The sequence below is a fragment of the Pithys albifrons genome, chromosome 3, assembly GCF_047495875.1.
Source record: "Pithys albifrons albifrons isolate INPA30051 chromosome 3, PitAlb_v1, whole genome shotgun sequence".
Taxonomy (NCBI): Eukaryota; Metazoa; Chordata; class Aves; order Passeriformes; family Thamnophilidae; genus Pithys; species Pithys albifrons.
Genome location: NC_092460.1, coordinates 61965770 through 61990145, shown reverse-complemented (window position 1 = coordinate 61990145; position 24376 = coordinate 61965770). Strand labels below are relative to the sequence as shown.

Genomic DNA, 24376 nt, shown 5'->3' with positions numbered 1-24376 from the left:
ACATGACCTCTAACTAGGGATGTTTGCACACCAAAAAAGGCGTCATCCTGTTAATTCTGCCTCCCACATGCCCTTGTAGTATACTTCTACAGCCTATTGGCCTGCTCTGGTCGTACAAAATTCCAGATTGGTTATAAACTTTGCTTTCATTTTACACAACAGTTAGATGGACCTAAACAATGTCAGTCTCAAAGTACCGTGTCTTCTAAAGGAATGTCATGCTTTCAGGTAGTTGTGCAATCAGGGTGATAAGAACTTACTGTCCAAACTAAAATCTATTGCTTGATTTAAAAAAAAAAAACCAAACAAACAAAACCAAAGAAACAACTTCATATTAATATCTGTGATTTTCAAAATGTCTAGGGATTCAAAATGATGGTCTTCACCATGTCCAAATTTAAACCAGGATTTTTTTTTCTGTTGCAGAAGGGATGCTTAATATTCTGAAATCAGCAATTTTAAAGGTATTTCTACCAAACTGTGAGAAATTCAAAATCACTTAACTTGTGGTTACTGCATGGAGAATTGAACCAGTTGCAGGGATTAACAGTAAGTATGAACTACAAACACTTCTGGTTTTGCAGATTGATACCACTGACCAGTGGCGAACCAGGGTGTTGAAGCATCCACACTTTTGCAGTGCAGTAGCTGAGACATATTTTCAGTAGTACAATCTTAGGAAAAGATACATGAAATAGAAATTGCCTCATTCTTGCTTAGTATGAAAACAATGAATCAGAAAACCAGAAGACGACAGGAGGTCAAAGAAGAAGGAGAAAAACAACAAGAGAATTAAGCTAAAGGTGGAAGGGTTGAAAACTGGACAGAAGAGTCAAAAAGAACTACATTTTGCAGCATTGTCAGGAGATGAAAGTTAGAAACGAAGTGTTATGGAATAGGTAAAGGATTAAGAGTTTAAAAACTGACTTGGGACAGGAGAAGGAAGGCAAATAAAAGAAGAAAAGTAAAGAGAGGATAGGAAGGTGATATAAAGGACTCAAAGGGAAGGGTGACTTCTGTTGACCTGGTAGACGAAGTTGATATATCACATGACAGCGGAAGAGGTGAAGATGAACACCATATATAAGTAGAAGGTATGATATTCATTAGGCCCAGAAAATAATTGCTTCTTAGCCAGTATGGGAACTGAGCTGAAAGAGGGCAGATCAGATTTGTAGTGAAAGAAATTGATTTGGCCCTAGCTTTTTACCCAAGGGCAGTCAGACTGATCAGGAATAGGAAGTGGAATGTGAAGGCTATAGATCAGTAGAAGAATGAAGGAGGAGGAGGAATTGCAAAATATATGTTCATTGAGCTGAAAATAGCTCTGTATTCCTTTAAAAGGAATCTCATATATCATGTAATTCATCAGGTTTATCCTGACCTCAAAACATAAATCTCTTGTAAAAACAGACCTAACAGAGTACTAGCAGGCAATTTACTTTTTGTGGAGTACAAGATGTCCTTTCAGTGTTGTCAGTGCTATTAACACATCTATTTAAAAGTGTCTATTTTCAAATAATAAAATCAAAATAGAAATCACTTGCCAAAAAAAATCAGAATTAGCTAAAGAAAAAACAAAACAGTATTTTTTTTCAATGACACTGTATGCAAAATCCTTAACCTTAAAAATCAAAGAAATCGATAGCTAAAGAGAGCATAGGTATTTCAAATTTTTTCTATCATGAAACTGTATAATATGGAAGGCTAAGCATATAAGGAAAATGAAATGTCTTTGGGCAATTGATAGCAGTGAGGAGGATGCTTATCATCTCATAGAATGTGTTCCTGCTATGGCAATGACTAAGACTCAGCATTATGAACCAACCTTGCTTGTACAAGGAGAGTGTACAAACCCAAACCAAAAAGACAATCCTTACTTCCAATAACATTTGAGTGTTCTTCAGCTCTTCTGCATCCTTTCAGTGACTTTGAGATTTATGTAGCTTTTGGCTCCTTGCATGAAAAGTGTCAGGATGTTTCAGAGTAGTAGGGTACGTTCTACAACTTGTTGTCTTGGCAGCGTGCAGAATATTCAAGGCCACTTAAGCCTAAGGGTTGTTCCAGGGTGGTTTGTGATTGCAGAGGACTGCATATTGGTGCCTATGCTCTGGGGGAATTAATTTCCTTTTTCTGATACAGTTCCTTGGTAGCTACTGGAAGTGCTGGGACTTTCTTCATGTCATTCTTTGTCATTTCAAAGCCATATTTATGTCTTAGGGTTGGTTATTCAGGGAGCTGTAAAATTACACAGAATTTAGGCTTTTGCTTTAAAGAGGATAACTTAAACTAGGTGGGAAGATCAAACAGACTGTCCCAGTAGATAAAAAAGTCAGATCCTCTATTTTTTGTAGCAGTCCTACTACTCGAGTTCTCAGAGAGATGTTTTTTTCCATACTCTACCAAAAATTTCAGGCCAGGTCAGTCTTCATGACTGAGAACCTGCTAAGGCCAGCAATCTGGCCATCTCAGTGTTATCCCTGGAGCCCACAGAGGTTGAAATCCTTCCTGCCAGGTTCTTGACCCAGCTGAACTTGAAAAAGACAAGACAAACCAGAGTCATTTTGAGATGGTACATGCTCTTGGTCACCCTGCTTCAAGAGGAAGTCCCAACACCTGTAATAGGTTTAGTAGGACTGCTACCCTCCAGTGCAAGGGATTCCAGTTACCTTCAAGCAGAAAACTCTGCTATGCGGCAGCCAAATTTGAGTAGATCTAATTCATGTTTCTCTGCATAATATTGCCTTCTGGATACACTTTTGATGCCTAATCAATAACTTGACAGCTGATAATTTAATTTGCTTCTGGCTCCTTCATTATATGAAATGAGTTAGCTATTTCATTTTAGATAGGCAAAGATAGGAAGATATTATTTGTATTTATTGTGTACAATCAGAAGACTCAGGCATAAAGTTTTCTATTGATGTTTGGAAGACTAGTATAGGTAAAGTTCTAGTTTTAATAAACAGGCTTGTATGTATGCCAAATATCCAAAATCAATACACTTAAAGAGATTTCCAAAAGAGGTGTTTCTGTATTCCTGCAGCACAGCCTTTTGCCTCCTACCGAAGTAATTATCACTATCAATTACTGCATCTTTTGGCATCTATTTTAGTTGCTGTGTTTAAGAATGTCACTCAGTCTCCATGTGCTTTATCCAGGCTGAAGCACACAGCCTTCCTTCAGTATTCTTCTACTATATATTATATAGTATTTGTTATTTCAGAATGATACACTCATCAAACAGAACATTTTTACACACCTGGATGTCAAAGGCCTCACTGCATTTGCACAGTGTTATCTTTTAACTGCTACTAGGGAGACATCTAAATTGGGATCATCTCCTGTCTTCCCCCTTGTAATTCAAGACTCTCTAGTGCAGTATCTTAGATATGGGTGATCCAATATAGGATGACACATCTTTTTGTGATGTAATGTCATGTGCCATAGTATTGTAAATGCTATACCTTTGTATGTATTTTGAAACTAAAACAGTTACATTTATGTTGTTTATTCGCACATTCAGTTTTATGCCCATACTAGTATGACTGCACCTTGTTATCAAAAGTAGGTATTTTTATCTCAATCCTTTAATCATACAGAAAATGTAATTTATGTTTAACATAAACATGTATATGGACTTCATCCAGTTATTGTTTGGTTTTCTGTGGTTTGTAACCAAAAACTCTCAAGCAAATCCAGAACAGCTATACATAACAGAGCTGGAGCTTGATTTTTGGAGAACCTGGGTGAGTAAAGGGAGGGATGTATGTGTGAGTGAATACAGCTTGGCAACGGCATACATGCCTGCAAACACAGATATATGCCTATATATAAGGTAAAGGTAAGTGTGATTTCATTTAGGGCTACAGAACATTAAAATTCCATGGCTGAGTATTTTAAATACATAACACTGTAAGGGCAACAGGAGAAAAAAATCAGCAGAAAGATACTCATTATGAGAGTGAAACATAGAATACTAAAGCATTTAGAATTATTACTGAATTCACTTTATTACATTTAAGCAATTCAGAAAATACTGTGAAGTCTTGCAGTCCTTTGTACCTTCATCTTTGTTTAAACCACTCCATTTAAAAGTACTTTGGCTGAATAATTCCTGTGCTGGTGAAATGATACTTTGGGATTTAGTAGGATAAACATAGTGTTATTAGCAGTGGCAATTTAGTCACGTTAAATGTATTATGAGACATGTTGTTTCTTTGTAATTCTGCCTTGCCCAGAGAGTTAGATGTGATGAACCATCTACAGGTGAATAGTGAGGGCACTTGTGCCTTCAAAGAATTTTTAAAACAAAATGGTCAAAATGAAATGTGGGGTTTTTTTCTGTTTAGAATGCCTTAGAAAAAAAATCTTAAGGCATTAGGGCCAAAGGAGAATTTAGACTATCCTGTATTTTTAATCTGGAAATCCAGCAAAATCCCAGAGATGCAAACATTCAGTCCCTATGGCAAAGTTTAGTAATGCAAAGGTGACGTTTTTGAAACCACTCAGGGTTGCCTTGATTCTATCCTACTTCAATCAGCGTTTTTAGAGACATAAACTAAGGCCCAGTCCCCATAGTCTGAGTCTTACAAGTACTGCAGGAAACTTAAAATTGGCAACATTTCATGCAAAATACTGCAAACTTTAATCCTGCAAGGTCCTTCTTGAGTTAAATATTGTTGTCTCTGCTTTGTTAGTAGGGAAACTGAACAGTGGTGTAAACATCATACCAGAGCAAGTCAGAGACCAGTCCAGGATTACAGTTTGTTGGCTTCTAACCCTATATTACCTCTGGTAATCCCACTCACCTCCACAATAATAGTTAGGTATTCACTGAGGGGAAAGGTGGAAATAAGAAAATAAATATTTTAGTTCAACTAGTCCTCAGTTTAACTAATGTAAGATGATTTCAGCTGCCTACTTTAGTGTGCTTTTTCTGGTTCAGCTTTGAATTTCATGCGTAGCTGAACTTTATTATTTCCCTTAAAATATTTTAGAGGAAAACAAGGGCGTTTTGGTATCCAGCCAGTGCGTTCTTTCTCTGTTCTGTCCTGTTGTGCTTGCTTACAGTGCTAGTCGTGCGCCAAACACTGTCCAATCTTCAATCTTTCAGATATTTCTTACACTCTTCAGCTGTTTGCAGGTATTTTAACATTATTTGTCTGCCTGCCGCATTTCTTCAAAATCTTCCTTTTAAGGATTCACATTGCTTTTCTTAACATTTTCGGTGATCTCTTCCAATGATTCATATTTGCAAAGCTAGAAAAGCAAGCCAATTTATTTTTCAACATGACAAGGTAAGGTTATTATTCTTAATAGGCATGGAAGATGGCAGTTGGAAAACCAAAAATTACATTGGTCTCTTTCTATTCTTACATCTCATTGCAAATTCACATTTATGAGAGAGCACTGGATAAATTACAAGACAGTAGGTCTGGATTTTGTGTCAAGCAGAATTACTTTGCTGTTAGGGAATTTAATCTGTTTCTTTTTTTAACCTATTCGTAAAAGTACTTTAAGACAATTTCTTGCTATGTGCTTAAAGGATTTGTTTAGATGCAAAGAATGGCAACTTTCAACTCTGATGCCTGTTTTGGTTTAAGCAGAAAGTGGAGAAGGAGAGGGTGTATCATGAGGGAACCAATGAAACCAGGGCCAGAGGGAGGGGACATTTGATTTCTTCTGTATTTTATTCTCTGTCTGATTCCTACTGTTTTCTAATCTCTTGAATTTTCTTATGTATGGACAGCGAGCTTCTAAAATAGTTATCAGAGGCATTTGCTTTCTTGATATGTGTCTATGTACCTGAATGTAGTCCCTATATTCCTGTTTTAAACTGTCAGATTGTTCTTTTCGTAAAGAGACATTTCACATTGCATCCTAAAATCTCCATGTGTCACAGAGCTTTGCTGAAGACTGACACTGCTGTGATTTTGTTACTGTATTTTAGGGGAATTAATTTTTTGGTAAGAGCCCAAGCTTCAGTTACTGTTGAGACAGGACTTGTAACCTTATAGGCAGAATGCTGATTTTTGTCAAAAGGAAAATATACTGATGGTCAGCTTTTCTTGAGTATGTTGAACTTGCATATTTAATGTCATTGTGAAGCACAGATTAAAAAATTGTGTGCATACTTCATAAGTGGTAGAAGAAATTGATTCAAGCAATTGATTCTACCCTGTGCAATGAAGTATTTATGGTCATTACATTAATGCCAAAAAGCACCTGTCAGCTTCAGAAAGGGCATCTGCTGGTTTGTTGACAGGCAATCTCAAGTTCTCCTGTTTACAGAAACTCATATTAAGGGCTTCTGTGAACGAGTTGATCTTTTTTTTGCCAGATGCTGAAATGAAATTTTAGATACATCATTTGGTGTTTTCTTTATTTGTTTAAAATCAATGCTGAGAGATGCTGAAACAATCATTCTGTGTAGTGGTGTCTGTTATGCTGTCCCTTCCTATCCACAAATGCAATTAAGCTCTTGTCTGGCTTTTTATCAAAGCAGCATTGACATGCACTTTCGTACTTAGAGTGTATTCCATTATATCTGCTTTTTTAAAAAAGTAATAATCTTGAAACATGTTTAGTGGCTGGCACCTGATGAATACTGCATTGGATAATTCAGCAGAGAACTCCAGTGTTTCAGTGTTAAGGAGCTTCCTTTTTTGGGGTTGCTATGAGATCTGTTGTGTTTTAGCAGTTTGATACAGAAAGAAGAAAGGGAGATACCCTTTCCAGAGCTAGAGTGACTACATAATTGAGGATGGAACTGCAGGGACTGGACAAAGGGACTAGAAGTCTTATAACCTAACTGCAGTGTTGCTCCCCTGAATTATTTTAGGTTAAATTTACTTTCTCTAGGCCCTTCCTTAAATGTGCGATACAGCCTGTCTTAAGACGATATTTCAGTATTAGGTGTTCGGTGGCCAGACTTGCTCTGTCAGAAAAACAGATGAGGCACATTTTGGATAATAATGTTCTGTGTTGAGGTAGAGTGTGTCCCTGCCTCAAGATGAGTCAGACATTTGTTATGTTTTCTAACTTTCTGCTTCTGCCTCTTCTGGGCAATGGGTAGTACAGATTGCTTTTGTTTTATAGTCTTAGCTAATGTGTTTGCAAATTGCAGTGAAAGAATCTCAGAAAATTACGCTATACATCAGCAGAGACAGAACAAATGGTTTTTCCCTTCAGACTGCTCCAGTTTTCTATTTGAGTGCAAATCAGTAGTTTTTATGGAGTGGCTAAAGTTTGGTCTGAATAGGCTATATTTCAGAGAATCTAATAATCAAAAATTAAGCAGGTTTCCTCAAGATGGATAGGAAGATTAAAGCATGGTAGGTGTTAACATTTGGCTCTACAAAGGAGAAATATTGCCATGTGGAATACTTAGCTTCATTAGCAAAAGTAGCCCCATTAAAATATTTGCCATATGGCTTTTTTAAAGGATTTCAAATAGACTTTTCTTGAATTTTCCTTGATTCAGAGATGCTAACATTGAATGTGACACATGAGTTGGTAATTACAAGGTAATTATTTGATTTTCACTAGATATTTCCATTAGATTCCTTATGGCAATATCTTGCTGAGGAAGTTGATTTTATAGCCAAATACAATATCATGATGTCTTTCTTTACTCAAATACGTAAAGAACAATAATGATAACTACCTCTTTTAATGTTCCTAGCCATCTGTACCTCGACACTCTGCAATGTCTGATGTGCTGCTTTTTGATTAGGCTGTCAGATTTGCGAATGTGGACTTGATGCCTCCTTTTTATTCCTTTCATGTAGGCTTGAAAAACCACCACTTGTCTTTTATCCTGCTTTTTGTAATAATATCTTTGCATGTAATCTGCAAAGACTGGCAGTTAAGCTCTTCTGTCGCAGCCCGGAGTGACACCTGTAATTAAAAGGTCTGCTTGAATTTTCCAGTCTGTAGGTTTCTGCTTGTAGTTTGAAGATGAAAAAAGGCATGATGCTTCAAAGTTTCATCTCTAGTTTTGTCAGTCATGTGCTCATACTGTGTCAAGAAATACTTTAAGGTCCTGAGATTAATATCTCCATATGATGTTATATAATGATGAATTTAGACCCAGATCTTGGCAGCCATAGGCTAGTTAAAACTTTAACTGTTCTTCCATAAGCATGAAAATGAAATTACTGTAGATACCATCCCTACCCAGTTAGTGGACCGGGGAAGCAAGCTAAGGTGGCCAGGTAGGATGTTGCTATGTGCATAACTTGGACGCACTACACTGAAACATCACCTGCACTTGTGTAAGAGCTCTGATGACTAAATTCTCTTCCTGGCACAGCCAGCAGGCTGACAGCCATTTATCTCAGGGGTATGGGACAATCCTGCTGTGAACTGTGCAGTTACTGCTGAGTTGGCTTGCAGCTTCTGGGTATCAAAGTAGCATGTGCGACGATGGTCACTTATGTACCCACCTAGTACTTTACACAGGCTGTTGTCGTGTGTCACTCAAGGTCCACTCTTGTCATTTAGGTTATGTTCCTTTTCGTTTGGTTTAGTTTATTTGTCGGTTTCTGTGTGTAGGCAAAAATTAAAATGCTGAAGAACCAGAAGGATCTCCTGACTGGTCAACTTGTGTTTGAGGAGCAGTGATACTGATCAGTGTATCTCTTTTTGGTTCTGTAGTGGTGCTATGTACTGCCCTTTCCAGGAGGCACTGCTGTCTGCTACAACAACAGTCACTGAAAAAATAATGTTCTGAACTGTATTAAATAAGGAAGACTCTTGACAGTTTTGGGACAAGACTGTGACAAATGTGAATATAACAGTTTTGCAAAAACTGATCTGTTCAGGTGTCTAATTATCAGCAGCTTCTCCACAGATCCTATTGTACCATAGAACTTAACTTTGCAAAATGCAATGTTTAACAATTTCTCAAGTTGTTTTTTTTTTACTAACCATAAGGAGGGCTAATATTCTTACAAGCTGAGAAAGACAGAGAACATAGTACAAACAGAAATTGGGGTTTTTCCAACTAGTTTTGTGATGTTTATACAACAGGTTTGTAATAGTAATCCATTTTTGTGATAAATGTTTCAAAGACAGAAATACCACAGTTACTTTTTTAGCATAAAAATTTGAAGGCTGAGTTTTTATTTTTAACTAATTACTCATGATTGTGTTGTCCTAATTGTCTAGCCATAAGGTTGTAAAGTATTTGCAGCAGTGATGGTGTAACTGCTTGCTCTTATGGTGTTTCAACGAAGCAATTTTAATGCTAAACCATAGTAGAATGATTAGAAACATTTTTTTGGTAAATGAAATATTGAAATTTGTTGTAACTGAAAAGAAACATTTAAAATCTTCATGTATGCTTACTTTATTGAGCAATCCTGTTATCAGTGAAGTCTAGTACCAGTGCCAAGGGTCAGTGCTTTCCAGTTTCATTATTAATTCTGAGTTTTCATTCTATGTTTCTGCTGACCACGTAAGTGTGCAAAATGTAATTTCTTGTACAAAATAACTCTTCATTTTATTTGATGTCTTTTCCTTCTCTTATTAAAGTGTAGTTAAAGAAAAAAGAAATGCCACCTGTGACCATGAGAGTAGTGAAATTGCACATGAAGGCTCAAAATAGTAGTCTGGGTTTATAGAGCCTCCAAGCAGTTGCAGAAAGGTGAAAGGAAGCAGAGAGCAGCTGCTGGAGAACAATGTGGAGGGCATGGTGGGTGCAGAGCAAGTAATGTTAAAATGAATGAGAGAGATCATGGGTACCACCTTTGGAAAGGGGTGTGCCTATTTTAACAGGATTTCTTTTGCTGCTGACCAGAAATCTGGGCAGCATGTAGACTGTTACTTCTTGGATTAGAAAAGGAGAGGGTAGGCAGTAATTTGATTTTGTCTCTGTTTGGACGTCGTAGACTTCCAAATTTACTTTTAGTAATTTCCTTTAGGAGAACAGCAACATGAATAAAACTTACTTTATAGGCAAGAAAATGCAGGCTGACATTACAGCAGTGGTGAACTATCACATGTGTACATTTTGATTACGTATCCAGGTGAACCTCAGAATAGGTCTGCTTAGAATTTTCTCTTACTCTAAAAAGTTATCTTTAAGGGGATGCATTTAAATAGCCAGCAAATACTGAAGTTTTTGCCACTGTTGGTAATACACCCCACTAGGGTACTATAGAAAGGTTATTGGAACAGCTCATTGATAGTTACATTGCTTAATCTGCAGAGGTGTTGATACTCACTATCAGATTTTATGGATGAATTTCTTGCCCACATTAGTGCATTTTTTAGAAAGCAGAATTGATAAATAAATAACTAACTAAATCCCCTCACACCAGACTTCCAGAACAAAAAGATCAGCAGAGTTATGTAACATATAATCACTTCCTGCAGTGGATAGTGCATCAGGTTCTTTCATCCTGTAATAAAAACAATTACATTTTGAATCTCCAAACACCAAAATGCAGCTGAGTGTGTATCCAGTAATGTAAAGATCTTTGTTATCTTTCTAGGAAGTATTTAGGAGACTGATTGAAAACCTTCATTATGCTTCTAAATAAGTCTTGATCTATAGCTGTAACAAGCAACCTAAATATGACGTCTGAAACCAATTTTAGTAGGAACTATTTTGTTATCATTTCATATGACCCAAGATATCTAATCTAAATAGTGTTAGAAGGATCTCATGAAGAACTGTATTTTTTTTCTATAATGATAAAATAATCATAGTTCTGTATCTTTTTGTCTAGAAAAGTGTAAAAATATCTGGTATTAAATTTGGTGAATTGCCATTTCAGAAGTGCTGGTTGTTTCAGCTCAAGTATCGAAAACTTTCACTTAGGAAAATGAAGTGTCATTCTGATGTATAAAGTTTTTAGGGCTTTTTATTTCTAGTAAATGTTAATAGTGGTCCCATGTGTTCATATTTGCAAATGAAAAAGTAGAATTTTCATGTAAAGTTGGAAAATTCTAATGTTTTCTAAAAAAATGGCTAAAAAATGCAGCAGTCACAGAGGGGGAATGGCAAGCTATGCAAAGTGAAGATTCTTTCCAGAGCAGCTCCAGAGTTAGTACATGGAAGATGTAGCAAAGTGAAATGTCCCTACATAGTGCGAAAACATTCGATTTATCTACTTTAATGGTCTGTCATATGCAAAGATTTCCTGGGAATCTGTGCCATATTTAGTATACATGTGTATTTCTGGTACATCTGCCAGCCCATTTATACAACAGGACTACAGTAGTTCCACTGTGAAATGAGCATTAGTAGAATAGACAACTATTGTCCGGATAGATACTGGAGGTGGGGAGGGGGATGCTCTTGCTGCCCACTATTCTGATGATCCTTTGGCATTCCTATGTATGGCCAAGAGTTGTCATAAGAACATGAGATTCTTATTACACCTAAGGATTGATTCAGATATCCATTTGTGACTGGCCATACCATTACCAGTAATAGGTTTTCTTTCTTGAAAAGAGAATGTTTTAGTGCCTACCGATTCATATGATTGTTTATTGATCAGGAAGTTCTGATTCTGGCTTAAGTGTGGTTAATGGAAGTTAGCAGAGTGGATGGCTCTTTTAACATCAAGCCAAGCGTGAGGATGAAGCGGAAGCTGGAAAAGGCTGTTGGTGGGCATCAGGAGATCTGTATTTACCAGGACTGAGAACCAAAAAGGGCAGGAAGGTATGTTCTGGGCAGTGCTGGTAGGAGAAGTGTAATCTGTGAATGAATTGTGCAACTGGGAGAGACATTGTAATGGTTTTGAAGGGGCATTTGAGGACTAGATAGCACTTACCTGAGGGTTAGTAGCTGCTCTGCCTGTGTATGAGTTGTGTGTAACAGAAACACAGTATGTGAAAGGGAGGAGTGTGATATAAACAAGGGAAGACTGGTCAGATTCCTGTGGAAAAAGGACCATGAAGCCTCCATGGAGTTCAAACCCTTAGTTTTGCTAAGAACTGAAATTTTGAGGAAGCTGTAGATGAGCTTCATCTTTGAACATTAGGCAGGTAACTCAGTACAAGTGAAAAGAGGCCAAAAAATCAGCTTCATTGCTGGTATTGTAAAAACTACTCACAGAGACAAATTCTGCAATAAACAGAGTTCTTTGCTAGGCAGAGAATTTCCTGGAGCTGAAAACTCTGTTTAGCTTTAAAATACATGGGTCACAGGGTAGGAATGGTGTAGTCACAGACTGAATGGGCAGAGAAAGCAGGGCCTAAATACTAGTTTTGTCTCTAGTGGCCACAGTGGTGCTGCACATGTATTCTGCTAAACTGTAGTCTGAAATATTTAAATATTGTATGTAAAGACCTAAAAACAGCTTGTGGTCTAGTTAATATCTGTAAACTTACATGGCTATCCAAATGGTGGCTCCCCTTTATAGGTGCTCTGTCCTTGCACACTGTGCCGAATAAATGCTTATCTGTATGAATGAGGGTGAGAATTTCTCCTGTCCAGCCACAAAATGTGTGGTACAACCATGATCTTCCTTTTCATTCTATTGCTCCAAATTTCTCCCTTGCTTTAGAAAATCACTCCTTCTTGTGGTTTATCTCTTTAATTTCATGTTTCAATAGTTGTTTCCTATCTATTAACAGAAGACCTTCCATATTTACCCATCTCCACAATCTTAGTCCCTGTCCTGGTTTTTTCTTCTAGTTTGAGTGGACATTGAATCTAACAAACTCTTACAATCAGTTTGCCATCTCTCTTCTCTGTGCACTGACACCTAATTTTCTTAAATCTGTAGTTTGTTTTAAAACCAGCTGGACTGTTGCAGTCCAAAATGTGAGAGCTGATGAGTCTTTTTTTGTGTGACACTGTGTTACTCACATTCTGTATAAAGTCTGAGAAGCTTTTCAGAAAAGGGGTCCATAGTAGTGCTTGGCTTTCCTGCCACTATTAGTTCCTTTATCAGATCTTCATGAAATGGGCAATAAAAATGCCAATAAGTACTTTTTCTTTCCTCTGGTTTGCTTATTTGCTAGAGAAGTTTTTATTCTGGGTTTTGATTTACAGAATATCAAAGACTACTGATCCTCTTCATTGATTATTCTTCAATGCAGTTGTTTATGCACAGTCACCTCTACCATGAGATATGTACCTCTTTATCAAATAATATGTATGTTGTTTTTTAAGCTTTTGTACTTTTCTCCATCATTTCCTTTGGGTAGTGAGACAGGCTGATGGTGTGAAGGGGGGAGTGCATAGTAACTCAGAGTACTGCTATTTTGTGGGTATTTTTTGGCATGCGGAGGTGTGTTTACAATTAGTTTCTGCTTTGTTTTATTACAGGCCTGAATTCAGTCAGTAATGACCTCAATAGTGCCTGTTTTAATGTAATCCCTGCTTGCTGACTGCTGTTCCAAGAATAAAAATTTAAGCCAAAAGATTTAATGAAATCCTTTGGGATTAGTGCTCACTGGGCTGGGGAAATTGCATATCAACCTTTTCTCTGTATTCTAACCATACGGCTTGATATTTGAATAGGAGGGTGTCCAATAGAGAAACCTCTGAGTTCATCAATAATTTACATTTTTGTTAGTTACAAACCTGGTATTTGGGATTCTGTTGCCATAGCAATCCATCTGGGCCTGAACAGATAGTGTTTTAAGTGATGGTTGTATAGAGACTCAGTGTGTGCTTTAAATCCCTTCTAAACTAATCCTCAGATCTGTTCTGTGTCTTATTTTAGGTTTCCACAAAATCAATGTTACTCACAGTAAAAGTTGATGCTGAGCAAATTAGGCTCTTAAAATACTGGAATATACGTATGATTAAGGACTGTAAAGTTCATAATGTATAACAATTTCTATTTCAATATGTGAAATGATTAATAAATGCCTGCAACTCCTTTTTTTCTTTTTTTTAATACATTTAATTTGTTTCACATTATGCAACTAGAAATTATCCAGGCTCTTTACTGGCTATTAGCTAATTTTAAACTTCATAACGGAATGCTAGCCCTATTTTCTCAGTTGTCAGTTCTATGTCTTACAGGATGTCAGTCTATTCATAATACTGTGTAACTTCCACTTTCAGTTAATCTGTTTTTCTCTCTTATAAATGATTCTAAAGCAGAGAATAAAAACTGAAATTCCCATTTTCACTTCTAAGACTACCAGACTTGGGTTTTGAGGCTGTGCTGCTAAATTCAGTAGGCTAAACACCAGCAGCTTTTTGTTTAAGGTTGAGTTTTTCTTGTTTTGCGACCCAAAATTTCAAAGTGGTTTATTCAAAACCTCACAGCTATGCCACATGAGTGGAAGTCCTCAAGTTTGAAAGATAGTCAATAAACTGAGCAGACCTGGGCTAAGTGTCAGCTCTGTCAAAAACAGAACCCTCCTGGTTTCCAGAGTTTTTATTTGTTCATAACAAAATGTTGCCCAGTTGTGCTCTGGAACTGTCACTAGGCCATAATGATGATGTATTAGCAACAGTTTATTGCTCTAGAGTATAGAGATTCAGTTTGCAAAATTATTCCTCAAGGTTTCAAAGGAAAGAAGAATACTCAAATAACAGCCATATGCTCTACTAATAAGTATTTAGCCCATAATCCTAAATAGACAAAAAGTGTTTCTTTATGGAGTTCATAATTGATCACATAGTTCTTCATGGCTTTAAAAATAGTAATGGAATAAAGAAACTGCAGATGGCCCAAGATATCTTGAAAAATCTTTAAATTGCCATGCAACGTCCCTTTCATCCTTTTGTATCGCAGTTTACAATGAATTGAGAAGCATATAATAGAATAGAAGGTGCTTATTTTTGCCATGATTCTGTGGTGCTAAAAATGTTCATTGTCACCTGTAATAAATGTAAATCTACTCTTTCTCCATGAGCTAAACAAGATTTTCCTGAGAGAAACTGGAAAGTGGAGTAGGGTTTCGTTTCATGAACAGATATGCTTGTATAATATTAAATTAAGGGTTGCTGACTGAACTGCTTTCATTTTAGAGGTCCAGTTCTGCCCTAGTTTATTGGTGCTGTACCCATAATTGGTTACCATAAAGGCAACTGGGAATAGAGAGTTTAGAATTAATGAAAAAAGGCTGTTTGTTTACTTTTGTATATCTGTGTGCTAACTGCAGTAAAATTTGCAGATCATTTAAATGAGTACTTACCCTAAAATTAAATGCCTTAAAGTATCTTCTGTAGATACCATTTTTTAAATATAGATTGTGCTTCAAAGGGATATTACAAGATATATTCAAGTATATCAAAATGTGTTTCTGTTGATATTTCCAATGATTTCATTAGGAAACATCTTCCCTTGCAAATATTACTGAAATGAAAACAGAGCCTAGGAAGATGCTAGCAGTATGACAGATGCTATTTGTAGCTCTGAAAATATAGTTGTCACTGCAGGGGATCTCCTGCACTGAAGACTCACAGGAGTCCATAACCAAGGGTGAATGAATTAATCTTCTGACACATCTAATCAAAAATAACCTGTGTTTAATAGTGAGCAATAGAAACACAGTTGAATGTCTCTGGTAATTTTTTTAATCTTTCTTTAGAAATGCAAGTCTTTGCAGTTTATTTCTCTTCAGGTATTTTAGCTCTGCAAATCCTATAAGGAGTGATGCTGTTTAGACTCGTTGATAACTGTTGATTTTTATTGATTGGATTTTGTTTATTTATTCAAGATCTGCATTACATTTTTCTTATCTTTTGGCTTAAGTTTGCTTCTCTAGCCCATAACCTGTATTTTTATTCAGTTATTTACAATTAATATTCAAGTAAACATTTGTCCTTCCTTTCCATTTTCTCTCTTTGCAGCAGAAGGAAATAGTGAATCTTCTGAAAGGCTCGTAATAATATGACACAACTTGACACAGGAAGCTTATAGAAACAGGGCAAGATTGAGACAAGTGTGCCACAGAGGACGTGTGACTCTGGGTGTTAATTTCTCTGAGGCACTTGCAGCTATCTCTGCTCAAATGCAAGATGTATGCAGGGACCTGAACTTAAACCCCTAGCTCTGAAGCCCAGGAGAAGCTGGAGATTACAGAGGTTTTTACTGAACTCTGTTTTTGAGTGTGTCTGAATTCCAGATCCCTGAGTTTGGGAAGGCTTAAATTGACAGGAAGAGGCGAAGTTTTGGTTGAATCAGTTCAAGAAATACTTGAGTGCAGTAGCTCAGATTAGATTTGTTATGGCCTGTACCAGGACATTTTATACACCTAATATGGAACACCGAGCCACATCAGGCCTGCTAAGGCTATTGACAGATTAATTACAAACTGTGGGAGTGAACTTAACTATATTTTACACCAGGATCTGAATTATTGCAAACTCTTTGGATTACGATTTCAAGTTGTTGTCCAGCTAACCTTGCATTGCTCAGCCTTTCGCTGGTGTCTTGGACAGAAAAAAATGGGCTGTTAGAAGAGCTGATCCCTAGGGTTCAAAAAAGTTTAAAACTTAATAACAACATAATGTTGTACCCTTCTGACTCACAGATTGCATAGCACCTTAGGTCCAAACATCTCATACTTGTTGCTTAAGAGGTTTTATCAGTAACCTGACATGCAAGTGAGGGATTTCTGGAATATCATAGGTTGTTAGAACTATGCTGAAAGCAATATTAATTTTTTACTAAAAAAGAAGAGAAAACTAGATTTCTTTGAGCTGTGGTCTGAATTCTTTATTTTTTGAGTCAGGAAAGGTGGTAGCGTGAGTAAAGTGAGATGATGGATAGAATCATGATTTGCCTTTTTTAAAGATGAGAGTAAGAACTGGTGTGGTATGGTTTGAGAGTTTCATTTTCCTCTGACAAAGTCGATTTAAAATTATAAATACATTTGCCTATCTTGGTAACTATGTATTTGGCTTTGTTTTTTAACTACATTGAAATTGGTCATCTTTGCATTTAGTGCCTTCACAGCTTGATCCTGCTTACTCTTTCACATCAGTGTTGCTCTTATTGTAACCCTTATTGCCCATCAGTCACAATTTTCTCCCTTCTCTCATGCAGCCTTTATTCATGAAAAGTGTTAATAGTAAAAATCTGCAAAGCCTGTGTGCTGTGTTCCTTCAAATCCTGCCTTAAAACTCACCTCTGTTGAGATGCCTGTAAACTGCCCAAGAAAGCCTAAAGCAGCTGGTGTGCTGTGTTCTCTGCTTATTATGCTAATTGTCTGCATGAAACAGTGGGAGTGAGGAATCAAACACCCCTCTGCAACATGTCCCACTCTCCTCCAAAAGCAGTGGAGGAGGGTGTGGCTGTCATTGAGGGTACATGTTCTTTCTTAACTCCTCAGTGTAATGGGGTAATCCAGCCAAGATCTAATACAGCATGAGAATTTAATTTTGACCAGAGGATTGCCAGCCTCAGAGGTGTGAAAGCCTGTCACTTTCCCAGAACTGGAGAGAGCTGCAGGTGCTCAGATGAAATTCAGATGCCCAGCATTCAGTCTGAGGTTTCAAAAGAGATTTGTTCCCTGAACCTGTGGATTTCCCTTCTCTGCTGCTATTGTAGTGTCTGAAACTGGAAACTGTCTTTTAAGGAAATGGAGCAATGTGAAGTTTCTCTGCTGGATGCTTCCATAGAAGCCTAGGGCTTTAAATCTTGGAGTAAGCCAAAACTATATGTGAAAATGGCAAACTTCTATGTGACAAAGTAAACTAAGTAATTAATTTTATATAGATGATAAATGCATATGTTTGTTTTTCTTGCAGAAACTTGGAGTCCTGAATAAACAAAGAGAAGAGAGTTAAGCACACATTCTCTATTGTGAACAGTAAGTGACCACATTTCATACTCTGAAGCCAAACATTAGTTGCACTTCCTTCTTTAAAGTTTTTCATCGTTTCTTGTTTGCAGTTCTTTTAACAAGTGTAAGAAGTTAGTGCAGTGAACATATCTGCCTTTTGTCCAATGTAGTTTCATTTCACAGGTGTAGACTTTTATTAATCCTATAATAATTTTAGGTAAGAGGCCCACATAATCCATAGGATATGTCTTCATCACTGCCTGTACTGAGAATATTGCTTTTTTCTTCTCAGTAAAAGTGCATTGTAACACAAATTGTAATAGAAATTATGAAGCTAAAAGCAATATTACACTAATGTTTGCTCACATCTGAAATTTTGCAAAAAAACCAGATTTATCACTGTAGTCAGATCTTGTTGGATCACTGCAGGAGTAGGAGAGTTTTATGGGTTTGTGGTAACCACATAATGACTGACTAATTGTTCTGAACTGTCCTGGTCATAGCTGTGCTGTTCTTGGCATAGTACAGCCAATCACAGTGCACTGGCATTTGACAACTACAGCATTACAAAACATTGAGAAATTAAGACTCCTTGCTGAGACAAGAAAATGACAGTGTTTGTAATGTGGATGATATTATTAGTGTTGTCCTTAGGAGAAAATCTTAGACTGCTGGTGAAGTATCAGTTGTGACAAAGTAGAGAGGAGACAAGCCACTTTTGTTGCCAACCCAAAGTAATATGCCTTGGGAAGTGAACCTGGCAATATGGGTGTATATATGGATGGGTATGTGTTAAGGTGTTAAGGCATTTTCATTGATGGTTCCAGCAAAACAGTTCCTCTCTGCTAGATGCCAATAGACTCTGTCTATTTTTGTGGTAGAAGATTGTGGATGGTAAGTAATGTGCAGAGAATGTGTTCTTTAGCACTATTCTGCTTATAGAATATACATTTGACAGCATATCATGCAGTAGAATTTAAAGAATTTTGTTGTCATACATGAAACGTCTATTCATTTAGCCAAACTAGGGTATGGAACAGACTAGTTTTGCATAGAAATAAATCTTGACTATATTTTTGGCAAGTAGTAAAAATAACACTCTTTGTTGGAAAACAATGTGTATAAACCCCAGTAGCAAAAAAATGCACATTATATCTCTGGGCAGCCAAGTCTGATGATGGGTTTTAACATGAAAGGAAATGTATTACATTTCACTGAAGCCAAGGATAACATGATGCTTGTTTGAAAACCTGTGTGGTTTTTTGTGCAGTATACTAAACAGTGATATCAGTAGGCATCTTCTAGGTAAATAGCAATTGGTACATATGTTGCAGAGGATCATTAGGAAGAAAAAAACAGTTTAAAAAAACTTTTCAAAACTCCTGTTTGTCTGTTCCTTTTATTTTTCCACTGCTTCTTCTATCAGTCATACTATCCTTCTGTTTTCTTTCCCCTGTGATTCCTGTTGTTTATGTTCTCTACACCTTGTTTCATCCTTTCTTTCCCTTTTTTTTGCCACATTGTCAGTCTGTTCGAGCTTCTTATTTTCTGCTCACATCTCCCACACAGGGCTATTTCCTCTTCCTCTTAAGAGGGCTGCATTGCAGAATGTTTCTGATCTTGGGCAAACTTTGAGCTCACTGTTTGTAGGACCAAATAGATACTATGCAGACTAAGAGTGTTATTGCAATTACTGGGTCAAGGAGACCTGGTATGGCCAGACTTTGCAAATGAAGGTTTGGGAAGGGCTCTCCCCACGTGGGTGTGCCCTTGAGCCTGCGCAGTGGGTTTTTTAGGTGAGGCACAGCATGCGCAGAACTGGCCCCACCGTTTAAGTCCTGAGGTCCATTTGCCACGGCCGAGTGAGCTTCGACAGTGACAGGGAAGTCCTCAGTACTGTCACAGCACCCGGTACTGACCGGGGCTGACCCTGCTGAGCATCCAAGATCTGATGGGATCGGATGGTAGGGAGGCATTTAACTGCCAGGGGACGGTCCCTACTGAGACTCGAACTCACAACCTTGGGACTCGGAGTTCAGAGTCCTCTCCTTTACACCATGGGACTGCCCCTACTGGGTCATAATGCACAGAATAATGCCATATACCTGTATCTAAGGAATTCGCGAAGAGTTGCAACATAGTGTAAATATGGGTCTGTTCTTGCAATTTCTATTTGACATGTGGAAAGATACAGTAGAACTTTGGGAGCTATTATTTAACATGACATACCTTCAGCCTAATCAATTGTGCTTTACTTCTCCTGGGTATTAATTTTTGGCAGCGTGTTACATGCATAAATATTAGCAATTCCAAGCAATGTGTATAATTCAACTGATACACATATACAAAATATGCTCTAGACCTACTTGTAGAAAGCAAATTTCACTACTGCAGACACTTGAAGATCTTCTTCCTGCTTCTTTTCCTGTGTCAAGTGGCCAGAATTGACCAGCAGCTGTTTCAGAATAGCCTGGATTTATTTGTATATAGGGAGAAAAAATTAATCAAATATTATTGGTGCTCCTTCACGTTCAAATTCTCTCTGTCCTACTGGCAGAATAGGTTGACAGAACCTTTTCATTGTATCCATCAGTTAATTTTATCAGTCATGATATTATGATTATAAACTACAAATTATCTAACAATGAATATATAATTACAAAAATGAAACTCTACAGTGGTTATTTAACATTTGTAATGTGTAATTTATTTAACACTCTTTGGAATATACATGGGAAATTAGAATAATAAAACAGAAATAAAATTACACTTGCCTCTTATCCATCATCAGTGAGAAGCAATGTTACTAGCTTGATCAGGCTATACATTCAGCCATGTAGGGAAATTCATGTCTGCTACTTTTGGATCGTCTTTTAACACATCCTTGAGAACTGTATGTTATTCATACACTAAGCAATCAGTCATTTTTCTGACACTGGGATTGATAAATTGGCATTGTGGATTTGTTTTAAAATACCTTTTTTCCCCTCATCCCGAACTAAAGTCTAAAATATTCAGTGCTGTGAGGCAAAAAACCCTTGCATTCCACACAGAAGGAGAAAATAAAATTAATACTGTTCTTATTTTAAAAAGGTTAAAATAAAAGTCAGTGTAGGCTTTGTTTTGTGGGTTTTGTTTCTCAATTTTGTTCTAAATGCAAGGGCCTTTGTCATTTGTCTTTGATATTGCAGAAGATTGCAGTTATCCTTTGTGGAACAGGGAAAACATCTTGCAACCTGTTCCAAAAAAAAAGTGTCTGTTCTCCTCAGATAGTCAACAGCAATCAGATTTCATCTACCAAAAACTTTGGTTTATCAAATAATTGGTATCTTTGGTGGCTGGTTATTAACAGTTTTTAAATTATTCTTGTTTTTTAAAGACAAATTCAGGTAATGTGACATAAATTAGGAGACTGCACAAGGGAAGTGCCAATACGGGAGAAAAATGGCCAACTCCCACTATGTGTAGAAGGACTAAGTTCATGTTAGACTTCCTATTAGCTCCTGAGCATGCAATATTGCCCTTGTTTAATATCTATTTCAAAAGCTACCATCTTTTATATTTTACTATTTACCATATTGCAACTGCCAGTATGTAATGCACCAGACATAAAGTAGCTAAATGAAGGGTTTGTTGGTTTGGGAAGTGCCAGTTTTTTAAAAGTTGGAATTATGAGCATTCATTAAGAAATGAGCCTGTGGTTCCCCAGTGTTCTGTACTAATCACGAGAACCTTCCTGTATGATTTCAATCTTTCATTCAATATACTAATCAAGAAGCAGCATAGAAGTGCCCTCATCCCTTGTTTTTGCTATTCCCTCCCAGGTTTTGTCATTGCAAATTAAAATTCATCTGCATATATTGCAGGTTTGGAAAAAGCTGTTCATTGGAGTGTTCTCACTACCTCAATTTTTAATGAGATCTTCCCCTAAATTTGCTTCAATTGTATTTTTTTTTCTCCCATAGTAGAAGTATGAGCTTCTTGTAAATGTTTTAGTACCATTTGCATAATGTAAAGGTTCATGGAATCACAGGATATGCTGGCTTGAAAGGGACCCACAAGAATCCAGCTAAGTCTAGCCCTTAGCCCTGTACAGGACCATCCCCAAGAGCCACACCATCTGCCTGAGTATCATCCAAATGCTTCTGGAACTCTGTCAGGCTTGGTGCTGTGAGCACTTCTCTGGGGAGCCTGTTCCAGTGCCCAGCCACCTTCTGGGTGAAGAACCTTTTTCCCCTGACACTTCAGGTTATTCCCTTGGATTCTGTCACTGGTCACCACAGAGAAGAGATCAGTGTCTACCCTTCCTCTTCCTCTCAAAAGGAAATTGTAGACTGCAGTGAGGGTTCCCTTCAGTCTCCTCTTGTCCAGGCTGAACAGACTAATTGACATTTTCTGCTCCTCCTCCTATGGCTTCACCATCTTTGTTGCCCTCCTTTGGACACTCTCTAATGCCTTAGTATCTTATATTATGGCTCCCAAACCTGCACACAATATTCAAGGTGAGGCTGCACCAGAGCAGAGCGGGACAATCCCCTCCCTAAGCTGGCTGGTGATGCTTTGCCTGATGCCCCCCAGTTCCGGAGAATAGGCTAGTGACAGGCTAGTGATCCAAGGACAAATTTGCAGGTGCCAGCTTCTGAGATAAGAATGGAATCTATCTGGAGACCTTGAGCTCATGCAGAAGTGAGAGAAGCAGCATATTAAACTCTGCGGAAGGACACATCTAAAGAGCTCTTTTGTAAAGTTAAAATAAGTCACATAGAGACTGCTTAGTTCTGGCAATTTTGTGAAATATATGTTACTTAATATTTAGCTATAGCTGTGTGATGTTAGATAGTTTGCATGGTGTGTAAAAGTTTTAGAATTGTGTGCAGTTGTGTGGAAATACAGCCCTATGTAAAGCTCTTCTTGTATTTTGTATAGCCCTGCACAGAAGATGAGAAGTGTTAATGTAAACATAGTGGGCCCTTCTGCCCACCCTTCTTCTATGATTCCTCAAGTAGCTGTCACCCATGGTGAAAAGGACCACAAAATAAACTACCAGGAAAACCTAAAGATAAGATGTAGTCAAGTGTTTTATTTAACAATAGAGGTAGAAGCCTCTTAAAGCCTCACTAAAAGTCACACTGTAACTGTCTGTGAAGAAACAGGCGTCACAACACCAGTTGGCCCTCCTGGCTGCCAGGACATTGCTGACTGCCATTGCTGACTTGCCTCTGACCAGGACCCCCAGGCCACTTTGTGTTGAAGAGCACAAGGCCCAGGATAGAGCCGTGTGGAACCCCACTAATGACAGGTCACTAGTCTGATGTCACCCAATTCACTATTACCCTCTGTGCTTGACCTCTGAGCCAGCTGCTCACGCACCACATGATGTGTTTATCCAGCTGGGTTGGACATTTTGTCCAGAAGGATCCCGTGAGAGTCAGTATTGAAAGCTTTACTGAAATCCAAAAAGATGACATCAACTGGTTTTCCTTGATCAGCTGGGTGGGTTACCTTGTTATAGAAGGAAATCAGGTTTGGTAAGCAGGACTATGCTCTCATGAAGCCGCTGATGGCTGTGATCAGTGACAGTGATGTCCTTTTCAATACTTCCCAGACTAATCCTCTCCATAACTTTACCAAACTGAAGTGAGACCGACAGGCCTGTGGATTCTGGGGTCATCCTTTCCCTTCTTGAAAATCGAGGTTGTTAATATTGGCTCTGCTTTGGTTATGTTAAGACTGTTCAGAGGAGTATATTCTCTATGGCTGATGTGCTTAAAAAATTTTGTGCCTCAAAACTTCATTATTTGTTGTTTTGTTGTTGTTGTTTTTTTTACTATTCCTGTAATACAGACACAGCTTTGTGTTTTTTAATGTGAAATATCTGACATGGATTTTCATTCTGTGCTGCTTTGAGGTATGCTAGTGATGCAATGTAATTTTGCAAAATAGCTCAGTGTTTGTAGTTCCCTGGGGCTTCAGTTTAGTTGTCATCTATCATTTTAGCACCGTGATTGATTACTCTCTACTATTTAATTTATCTGCTGTAGCTTCTAAGCTTTTTCTTCAATTGGTAAACACATACTTTTCGAGACACATTTGCAAATGATGTGTTTTCCAGGTGCCTCAGAATTCATGTAATGATATTTTTCTCAGCTAGAATTTAACCATTTATGTGATTTAATGGTTTTCATAAATTATTGGCTAATACTTTGTCTATTACTTGAAAATTTTCAACTGGATATCTGTGTTATATTTTCTATTTTTCAATGTTATCTTGTGTTTTCATTCCGAAATACAAATGTATTTACCAACTGCTTCTTTGATTACCAAAAAAAAAATAAAAGAAATGAGCACTTTTCCTAAGTGTGAGAGCCAAATGCATCGCTGCTGCTGCAGTATATTTTAACCACCTTTGCACATAAGTGTTACATCTTTGTTGGAATTTCAGAAACCAGCTTCAGTCAGCAGGGTGAACATGCATTTTCTCTTGTGTTGTATACTGTGTTCCTGTACTGTCATTTGCTATTTTGAAACACCACCTTGAATAGCAGAGTGGCTGATTTCAAATCAGACTCTTTCAAACATTTTTTCTATTTTTAAAAGGGTTGGATTTTTTGGCATTGTACACATTTGTCTTGGGTTGAGCTGGCAAAATGCCCACTGCCCA

The 24376-nt window shown here is 37.5% G+C and overlaps 1 protein-coding gene across 3 annotated transcripts in view; it reads left to right on the top strand.

The window, feature by feature from the left end:
* The window catches only part of SYT1 (synaptotagmin 1), a 351719-nt gene that overhangs the window by 107818 nt on the left and 219525 nt on the right, over nucleotides 1–24376 (top strand). For all 3 annotated transcript variants that reach the window (XM_071552174.1, XM_071552173.1, XM_071552172.1), the window contains one exon: nucleotides 17681–17742. The gene's annotated coding sequence lies outside the window, so the exon portion shown is untranslated. The remainder of the gene's footprint in view (nucleotides 1–17680; nucleotides 17743–24376) is intronic.